General features: G+C 45.3%; 1 long non-coding RNA gene across 1 annotated transcript in view; it reads left to right on the top strand.

Annotated features, from left to right (window-relative positions):
• The first annotated feature begins 4,710 nt into the window (after positions 1-4,710).
• The window catches only part of LOC132809375 (uncharacterized), an 83,756-nt gene continuing 77,846 nt past the window's right edge, over positions 4,711-10,620 (top strand). The window contains exon 1 of the long non-coding RNA XR_009642284.1: positions 4,711-4,813. This is a non-coding gene — a long non-coding RNA (uncharacterized LOC132809375). The remainder of the gene's footprint in view (positions 4,814-10,620) is intronic.

Genomic DNA, 10,620 nt, shown 5'->3' with positions numbered 1-10,620 from the left:
ATGGAACATGCTGTAGTGTCTCCATTTATCTACTCATTTCCATAATCTTCTCCAGCTCTTACATGTGTAAAACGTTCTCTCTCTTCCTACAAACCCTTCCCACTCTGACTAAACTGGAGGAGGTTACGAATGCTCCCTAATCTGTGAAACTGCCTCCAACAAAATTGCTGTTCTTGTCACTTGGAGAATCTGTCTGATTCCACACTCTTTATCTAAATAACCTGCAGAACCTAAGCCTTCCTTTATCCTATAAACATCTTCAGTCACGACTACCCTCCATATGATCTATTTGTTTTTCCAATCTGTACCCAACCCACTTTATCTCTGTAACTCAGCTCCTTTCACCTGCTGAAAACATTCATGTCTGTGTAAAATACCACTATCCTTATCCCTGTAAACTGCTCCATTCCTCCCAACCTCCCATCTCCATGAACTCTGTAGGCCCGCCAGCTCTCCACATTTCTGTATCCTCCTGTGGCTCTGCCCCCTCCCTCCCCCCTCTGTGAAACCACCTCCAGTCCCCATACCCCTCCAGTCTGGGACATCTGCTCCAGATCAGACCATTGCTGTCTCTGTTAACCCCATAACAACCTTAGAACGCCTCCTATTTGTGTCACTTCATTTAGATCACATCCTCTCCACTTCCCGGAACTCTTGCTGCCATCAATAACCCTTGCTATTTAGAACATGGAATAGCACATTCCGGTACAAGTCCCTTCAGCCCTCATATTGTGCTGACTTTAATCCTACTCTGAAGACGAATCTAACCTGCAATATCTTACATTTTACTGTCATTGATGTGCCTATCCAAGAGTTGCCTTAGATGTGTGTAATGTGTCTGAATCTACCACGGTGGCAGTCTCCATTCCACACACCCACCACACTGTGTCAATAACATACCAGTCCCGTCCATGCCGACAGGATATCCCTAACCCCATCTAGTCCTACCTGTACCAGCACCTGGCCCATATCCCTCTGATATCTAAGCTAAACGTACCGCCAATTACCTTAAACTTTTGTCTACTTGTGATCGCCATTCACCATGTGAAATAGTCTCTGGTTTTATCCCACTCCATCTATGCCTCTCATTCCCTTGTACACCTCTATCATGTCACCATTTTCCTCCTTCGCTCTGATCAGAAAAGCCCCAGCTTCTACACCTACCTTCTATGGCATGCCCTCCAGTCCAGGCAGCATCCTGTTCAATCTCCTCTGCACTGTCTTTAAAGCTTCCACATCCTTCCTATAATGAAGCAAACAGAACTGTTCACATTATTCCAAGTGTGGTCTAACTGAGGTTCTGTAGAGCTGCAGCAAAACCTCGCATCTTTTCAACTCAATTCCACTGCTAATGAAAGCCAATACACCATATGCCTTCTTAACACCCTGTCAACTTGGGTGGTAACCTGAGGGAAACAGGATCCCTTTGTTCCTGCACGCTGCTAAGAATTCTGCCTTTAACCACATAAGGTTTTCTGCAGAATCCTCCGATCTCAAAACTATGCCTACCTTGTAAGTTCCTCCAGACCCTACAACACTCATAAACTGTGAACCTCCTCAAGTCCCTATATCCTAATGTCTGCAAAATCCTGCCATCCTGATGTCCCTCCATATCTCTGTAACCCCCACCATCCTCCAGTGCCCTTCTAGGGAACATTGCAGAGGAAGGACGAGTTGGAGAGTCTGGGCCATGTTACGAGGTATGAAGGGCTGCAGAACCTGGAGGATGTACAAATGTAGGAAGGGACTTGGGACCTGCAGGAGGTTGCGCAATTCATAGAACCTGCAGATGTGACCGAGGAAGGCTTGTGGAACCTGGAGGATATTATGATTGAACCGCAGGTAATTTTTGATTGGACCATTCAGCCGATCTTACAGTCATAGAGATGTACAGCGTGGAAACAGACCCTTCAGTCAAACCCGGCCATGCCGACAGGATATCCCAACTCAATCTAGTCCCACCTGCCTGTACCTGGCCGATGTCCTCCAAACTCTTTCTATTCATATATCCATCCAAATACTTCTTAAATGTTGCAATTGTACCATCTGTAAGATTGGCTGAAAGATCCAATCAAAATTACCTGTAGTTCAAATTATAACATCCTCCAGGTTCCACAATACATTCACGGTCCCATCCTGCAGATCAGATATCTCAACCCAATATAGTCCCACCTGCCAGCACCCGGCCCATCTCCCTCTAAATCCTTCCTATTCACACATCCATCCAGATGCCTTTTAACTGTTGCAGTTGTACTAGCCTCCACCACTTCCTCTGCAAGCTCATTCCATACATGTCCTATCCTCTGCGTGAAAACGTTGCCCCTTAGTTCTCTTTTAATATCTTTCTCCTCTCACCCTAAACCTTGCCCTACAATTCTGGACTCGCACACCCCAGGGAAACACTGTCTATTTACCTTATCCATGTCCCTCTTGATTTTATAAACCCCAATAAGGTCACCCCTCAGCCTCCGACTCTCCAGGGAAAACAACCATCGCCCTGTTCAACTCTCCCTATAGCTCAACCCTGGCAACATCCTTGTAAATCTTCTTTGAACCCTTTCAATTTTCACAACATCCTTCCGATAGGAAGTAGAAAAGAGTTGCATGCAGTCTTCCAAAAGTGGCCTAACCACTGTCCTGTACAGCCGCAACATGACCCCCAACTCCTGTATTCAATACTCTGACAGTAAGGAATGCATACCAAGTGCCTTCTTCGCTACCCTGACTACTGTGACTTTACTGTCAAGGACACTGTTATTTCATTTGAAAAATTGCACAGACAGACAGAGTGGCCTGAGGTCTTTGGGTAATGCTAGTTCAGTCTAAGCTGGTAGGCGGAGGCAGTGAAGTATTTGCAGTGCTGTCTGATGAATGGTCGAGAGATAATGCACATGTCAAACAGGCTATGTAAGTGCTTATGGATTGCTATGAAAGGGAAGCCACTACAATTCCCTTTACTGTACCATCGCTAACAGACAAAGCTCCTTCAGACCTATATCCTCCGAATTGTTGAAACCTGCTATCGCCATGGCAACCCCTATTATTTCCAAACATTGTTGAGTCTCTAAAACCATCCCTATCAGTTTAATCTCCTCCTCTGCATACAACACTCCAGGTCTGTGTAATCTCTTTAAATCCTTCAGTTCCTATATACCTATGTGTAGGTGTGACTGCTTGGATGATAATACAGGAGTCATGGTTACCAAGTTTGGGAGTGAGACTGAAATGGTGATAAAGTGGACAGTGAAGAGGGTTATCGAAGAGTACAAAGGGATCAACAGTCTGCTGGGGGTCAGGAGGTTAGAAAGAACAGGTGGAGAAATGCAAGATGTTGTATTGTGGTAAAACAGACCAGGCTGGACTGGTAAAGTAAACATTCGGGCCCTTGTCAATCAGTGACCCAGGGACGCAGATACACAGTCTTTTGAAAGTAGCGTCATGGGTAGACAGGCTGGTGAAGCAGGCGTTTGGGATGGTTACCCTTCATTGGGCAGAGCATTGAGAGTAGGAGTTGGGATGTCATGGTGTGTCTGTACAGGACATTAGTGAGGTCACTGTATAAGCATTGTTGATTTTCTGGAAAAAAATCAACTTGTTCACGTGTGTCCTTCAGGGAGGGACATCTAGCATTCTTACCTGGTCTGGCTCACATGTGACTCCAGTCCCACAGCAATGTGTCTGACTCTGAGCTGTCTCTAGGCAATTAGCAGTGGGGTAATGTATGCTGGTCCATCCGGTGACATCCTCAGGCCGCGAATGAATCAATGAGAATACATATCTCCATCCCTAACTCTGCAAACAGCTCTAGCTGCAGCAATCCGTACTGGCTTTGTAACATTGTTCAGGACTTTGCCTCTCTCTGTAACACCCTCACCACCTCCAGAACCTTCAATTCTCCCTGTTCCTATCATCTGACAATGTTTCCTCTTCCTACTGCACTCCTCCTGCTAGGAGAATCCATAGCGATCTCTTTAACAAATGTGTCCAAGTTTCTAAATGCTGGCTTCTCAGAATTGATCGTTTTTTTTTTTCATCTCTTAATCAAATCTGTTAAGTCCTGGGCCAAGACTGTCCGAAGTGGGAAGGAGCATGGGAAGGTGTTCGAGCACCACGAGACATGCTGTGGGGAAAATAGGAATCCAGGAGAAAACAGCACAAGAAGGGCACTGTCACACCAACGCCAGACCCACCCCCTTCCCATGGCCACCTTGTGCCCAAGTGTACAAAGTCTGTGGAAGGCCACATCGGTCTGTACAGCCAATTGCAGACCCCCACCCCCACCCACATCCACGAGAGTGGGAGAGAGTCAGCCTCATCTGTGAGCCACCGCCAAAGAGATGAAGAGTTAGGAAGGTTGAATCCCCTCACAATTATCCCAGTGCCTTTGTTACAAATTCAAAACAATTCCCTGTTAATACAGTGTCTAATAATGTGGTATCACTCAGTATCTCTCCATGTGGTATCCCTCGCTGTGTCAGTCTATTTGCTGCCTCTGGCAGCATTTCTCCCTCTTACAGATGCTCTGAGATCCTGAGTCAACAGAATTGTCCATTCCAGAGAGACGCAGCAGCACAGACAAGGGATGAAGACTGGGATTCTCGAGATCTCTGTTGGACTCAGTACCACTCTGCATGTGTTATCCTCATTACATCAGTCGAATTTTCCATTCTGTCTATTTCTGTCTCATGCAGGTAATCAGGATGTTCCTAACTCCTGTCTCATCCATCACCTCATTGAAGCTGGTTGGTCAGCCAGAGAGAGAGAGAGAGATAGAGAGAGGGAGACCTGGAGCCTTCAGTCAATCCTGCAGCCGGTAAGATCACTCACAGTAAACAGCACAAGGTGGAGGTGGTAGACTTCTGTATTCAGACCTGGAAGACAGGACATAGATAGAGAGCTGGGCAAGGAACAGCAACATTCTAGGCTTCATTCCCACCATCTTGTGAGGGTCCCGATTTCACCTCTGCTGTACTGGTCCTCAATGCGACAGCACAGGGGATAGCAGGCATCAATCCTGGTCCATGCTGTGTTAGTGATCTCTGTAATATCCTCCAGTCCAGATAATCCTTCCTCTGTTTGGAATCTCCACACCATTCTCTCTGTCTCTGTCAGGTTCTTCAATCCCTAACATCCTAATTCCTAAACTTCTGCAGTAGATACTCAATTCCTTCATCCCTGTAAACCCTGACTGTCCTGTCTATCCCTGTAAGCTCTTTCCAACAACACCATCCTCCATGTCAATGTATTTATCTTTAACCTCTCCATCGGTCCCTACCTATGTAATCTTCTCCAGCTCACCCTTCCTTAGCTGTGAAAAAATTGTAATCTCCTTGTCCATCTCTAATTCTTTGATCTTTATCTTGTTAAATTTCACCCTCATTCCCGACACCATACCCCTCGCGACCACAGGAACCTCCTTCAATTTGTACAACCCTCCCCATCTGTGTAACTGTCTCCAACCCAGTAACCTGGCATTCCCATTGCCTTCCGATCTATGTAGCCTCCAGAGCCTAGAAGCCACCTTATATTTATAAACGTCTTCAGTCACGACAACCTTCCATATCTCTGTTAGTATACACAATACTCTCCTAGATGAAACAGCCCCCTGTCTGTGCCTCTCAGTCTGCCTACCTCTTCCTTTCTCCATCCCTATCACTATCTCCAGAATCTAATCCAGCTCCCTGTATCTCTGTAAATTCCTCCAATCCCCAAACCCTTTGTCCCACTGACGTTCTTGACCAGATGTAACTCTGTTTAACACTAACATCCTCGAGTCCCTGTAAGCCTCCCTATCTCTGCAATCTCTACCCATCTGTTCAATCCCCCACTACTGCGGAATGACTCCCTGCATTCGCCATAAGGCAGATGGAATGACAGTGAACAGATATGATGGAACTGTCATTCCGGAGATGTAGCTGATGATTGATCATCACTGGGAAGTGAATACTGAAGGGTTGTTGGGATAGAGTCATTAGAGTCAATGAGATGTACAGCATGGAAACAGGCCCTTCGGTCTAACCCATCCATGCTGAGCAGATATCCCAAACTAATCTCGTCCCAATAGGCAGACTAGGCAAAACGCCAACAAGTTGTGAAGGAAGGATGAGGTTAATGCATTAATGAGACAGTCATGTGGATCTGAATATGAAAAGTGGAGCTGAGAATAAGCAAAGAAGCAGCAACCGTTAGCAGGAATTCTATTGTAGGCACCAACCAGTGATGGGAATGTCAATGTGGTTACAGTCAGGACACTGAATGTACTTGTAGCAAGGGCTGTACAGTACCTGTGTGTGACAGTGGTGTGATCTCCATGCCGACTGATACAGCAGTGAGTATCAGTGCTGTAACGGATAGAATCCTGGATTGTATGCGAGATAGTTTTCTATAACATCATATCATATTTGTAGATCAAATGCTGTGTACGAATAAATATCCAATAATCCCATTGTAAAGGAGTTTTGTGAGCAGAAACCCATAATATTATGCAGGACATACTGAGTTTGTGCTCAGACCATGAGATGTAGCAGGTGAATGAGGCCATTTGGCCCATTGAGTATACTGTGCCCTTCAGTCAGATCATGGCTGATCTGATACTGTTCAACTCTACTTTCCTGCCTTTTCCACAAACCCTTGTTTCCCTGATTCATTAAAATCTGCAGGAGGTTACAGAACATTCGGAGAGATAGACAGAAATGGCAAATTGAGTTTATTCTGGACAAGTGTGAGATTATATCAAATTCAAGAAGGAAGTCAGCATACTGAGGGATATTGATCTACGGAAGGATCTTGGTGCAAGTCAGCAACTCCCTGAAAATGGCAACAGAAGAACCACTGTGCCAGTGCCGCCCACGTTGGATTCAGATGTACTTGTAGCAAGGGCTGTACAGTACCTGTGTGTGACAGTGGTGTGATCTCCATGCCGACTGATACAGCAGTGAGTATCAGTGCTGTAACGGATAGAATCCTGGATTGTATGCGAGGTAGTTTTCTATAACATCATATCATATTTGTAGATCAAATGCTGTGTACGAATAAATATCCATTGTTTCAGATGGAAAGGAAAGCAAATGGAGCACTGACCTTCATCGGTCACAACATTGGGTGTAGTGGTTTGCATCTGATGCTGTAATTGTATAAAACGTTTGTTTGGTCACATTTGGAGAACTGTGTGCAGTTCTCATCTCCACACAATAGGGAGGATGGGGAGGCTTTGGAGAGGGTAAAAAAGGTGTTTATCAGCACGTTGCCTAGGTTTGGGTTTTTAAGGGTATGTTAGGTGTGTAAGAGGAATTTAAACAAAGTTGGATTGATTTGTGAGGGTATCAGAGGCTGACAGGTGACCAGGTACAGGGATATAACGTTAGGACAGGGATAGATAATGTAGATAGTCAGAATCTCTTTTCCAGTGTGTAAGTTTCAAATACTAGAGAGCAGAGGTTTAAAGTGAACAAGAGAAAGTTTAAATGAGGTGTGTGAGGGAAAGTGTTTTTTTACGTAGAGTGGATGTTACTGAGGGAGGTGGTAGAAGCAGAAATGTGAGTAAAGGTTTGAAGTGGCATTTAGGCAGAAACATGAACGGGAAGAGAATAGAGGGTTATGGGCCCATGTGCAGGCAGATTGTATGAGTTAGAATAGCATCATGGACAGCATAGACGTGGTGGGCCGAAGGGCCTGTTGCTGTGCTCTACTGTTCTATTTTCTAACTTCTCAGCATCTGCCCGATCAGAGCCCCTCAGAATCATGGATGGTTCATTCCGTTTCTCTCTCATTATCTAAACTTCAATGGGTTCAACCACAACCTACTCCACCTCCCCTGACAGTAAGTCGGGACCATACTGACATTGTTAGAAAGGATAAGTCAGTATACAATAACTGGCCATTTAGAGACACATTTGATAAAAGAGAATTTGTTCCTGAGCCTGTTGGATTTAATTTGTCTGTGTGAATACAAATGGCAGAGTTGTAAGGGTGTAGGAGGGGTGTAGTGGTGTGGGGGATGTGGTGTATTTGAATTATCAGAAGCCTTTACACAAGTTTTAATAAGGGCTAAGTAGTAACTTGGTAGAGAATAGGGTCCCTTTACAGATCAAAAGGTCACCCATGTGTGGAACCAGAGGAGATGGGTGAGATATTAGACCAAACAGCCTTGTCAGTATTTACTGTGGAGAAAGATATGGAAGCTCGGTAACTTGGGGAAATAAATAGCGATGTCTTGGAAAGAATCCTCACCAGAGAAGAGAAAGTGCTGGAATCTTAAAACAAATAAAGGTAGATCAATCCTCAGTAGCTCATTGGGTCGATACTAGAATATTGTGGGAAGCTAGGGAAGAGATTGCAGTGTCCCTTACAGAGATATTTATATTATCAACAGACACAGTGAGGTACCGGAAGACTGGAGGGAGGCTAAGGCTGTTGCATCACTTAAGGACTGCAGGGAAAAACCAGGAAATTACAGTCCAGTGTGCCCAGTGATGGGGAAGTTGTTGGAGGAGATTCTGAGAGAAAGGAGCTATGTATATTTACAAAGGCAAAGGCTGATTCGAGATGGTCAGCATGGCTTTGTGAGTAGAAAAACCATATTTCACAAAGTGGATTGACTCTTTGCGGAGTTGGACAAGGGATAGATGAAGGCAGAGCAGTTAGCGTTGTCCACGTGGACTTCAGCATCTAGTCAAGAGGAAGAAAGAAGCTAACTTAAGGTTGAGGAAGCAAGGATCAGGCAGGGCTCCAGAGAGTTACATTGGGTGGCGCGGTGTCTCAGTGGTTAGCACTGCTACCTCATAGCACCACGGACTCCATTTCGATGAGAGCCTCAGGCGACTGTCTGTGGGGAGTTTGTACATTCTGCCCGTGTCTGCGTGTGTTTCCTCCAGGTGCTCCAGTTTCCACCCACCATCCAAAGATGTGCAGATTAGGTGACTCAGACATGCTAAATTACCCATAGTGTTCAGGGATGGGTAGTTTGGTGCATTAGTCAGGGCAAATGGAGAGTAACAGGGTGGGGGAATGGGGCTGGGTTGGATACTGTTTGGAGGGTTAATATGGAGGTGTTGGGCCAAATGGCCTGTTTCCATACTGTAGAGATTCCCTGAAGGTACCAGGAAGGAACCAAGGAATGGACTTAGGGCAACTAGAAGGCGGCATGAAAAAGCTTTCTTGGGAAGGCTTAAGGAAAACTGTGAGGCATTCTCCACTTATGTGAGGAACAAGAGGATGGTCAGAGTGAGGATAAGGCCACTCTGGGATAGTGGAAGGAACTTGTCTCTGGAGTCACAGGAGGTAGGGGAGGTCTTTAATGAAAACTATGTCTCAGTATTCACTGCTGAGAAGGGTCTTGTTGTTTGTGAGGACAGCGTGAAACAGGCTGATGTACGTGAACAGGTGGATGTTAAGGAGGAGGATGTGCTGAGAATTTTGTAAAAGATAAGGATAGATAAGTCGCTGAATCAGACTGGATGCGTCCAAAGTTACTACATGAAGCGAGGGAATGGGTTGCTGCGCACCTGGTGATGACCTTTGCACCCTCACTGTCCACTGGAGTCGGACCAGTTGATTGGAGGCAGGAAAATATTATTCCCTTGTTCATGAAAGGGAATAGGAATAATCCTGGGAATTGCACATCTGTCAGTCTTATGTCTGTGGTGTGCAGACTATTGGAGAGGATTCTGAGATAGAGGATTTATTTTTCCTGAGGAAACCATAGTTTGATTAAAGATAGTCAGCATGTTTGTATAAGGGACAGGTCATGCCTTAAAAGTCATATTGAATCTTTTAAGAATGTGACAAAACACCTTTATGGCTTATTCAGGAAATACGGAGGCATGGGATACAGGGAAACCTGTCTGTCTGGATACAGGATTACTGGCCCACAGAAGACAGAGGGTGACGATAGACGGAAATAATTCATCCTGGAACTCAGTGACCAGTGGTTTTCTGTAGGGTGTGATTACAGCACTTCTGCTCTTCGTGATTTTATGAATAAGTTGGATGTGTGAGTGGAAGGGTCGGTTAGTAGACTGGCCAATGACACGAAGGTTGGTGGCGTGGCTGACAGTGTGAAGGTCTGTTCCAGATTGCAACGGGACATTGACAGGATGCAGAGTTGAGTCGAGAAGTGGCAGATGGAGGTCAATCTGGAAAAGTGTGAAGTCATTCATTTTGAAGATTGAATTTGAATGCAGAAGGCAGGATCTTTGGCAGTGTGGAGGAACAGAGGGATCTTGGGGTCCAAGTCCATAGATCCCTCAAAGTAGCCACCCATGCTGATAGGCTTGTTAAGAAGGGATATATTTTGTGGGATTTCATTAGTTTGGGGATTGAGTTTTAAAGCGGTGAGGTTATGCTGCAGCTCTCTACAGCCCTGGTTAGACCCCACTTAGAATATTGTGTTCAGTTCTGGTCCCTTCATTACAGGAAGGATGTGGAAACTTGAGAGAGGGTAAAGAGGAGATTTACCAGGATGCTGCCTGGACTGGAGGGCATGTCTTATGAAGAAAGGTTGAGGGAACTACGGCTTTTCTCATTGGAGTGAAGAAGGGTGAGGTGCGACTTGGCAGAGGTGAACAAGGTGATGAGAGGCATTCACAGAGTGAATAATAAGAGATATTTTTTACGCTCATA

Source organism: Hemiscyllium ocellatum, unplaced genomic scaffold (assembly GCF_020745735.1).
Source record: "Hemiscyllium ocellatum isolate sHemOce1 unplaced genomic scaffold, sHemOce1.pat.X.cur. scaffold_115_pat_ctg1, whole genome shotgun sequence".
NCBI lineage: Eukaryota > Metazoa > Chordata > Chondrichthyes > Orectolobiformes > Hemiscylliidae > Hemiscyllium > Hemiscyllium ocellatum.
The sequence above is the reverse complement of the archived record's forward strand: the minus strand, read 5'-3'. Positions and strand labels throughout refer to the sequence as shown.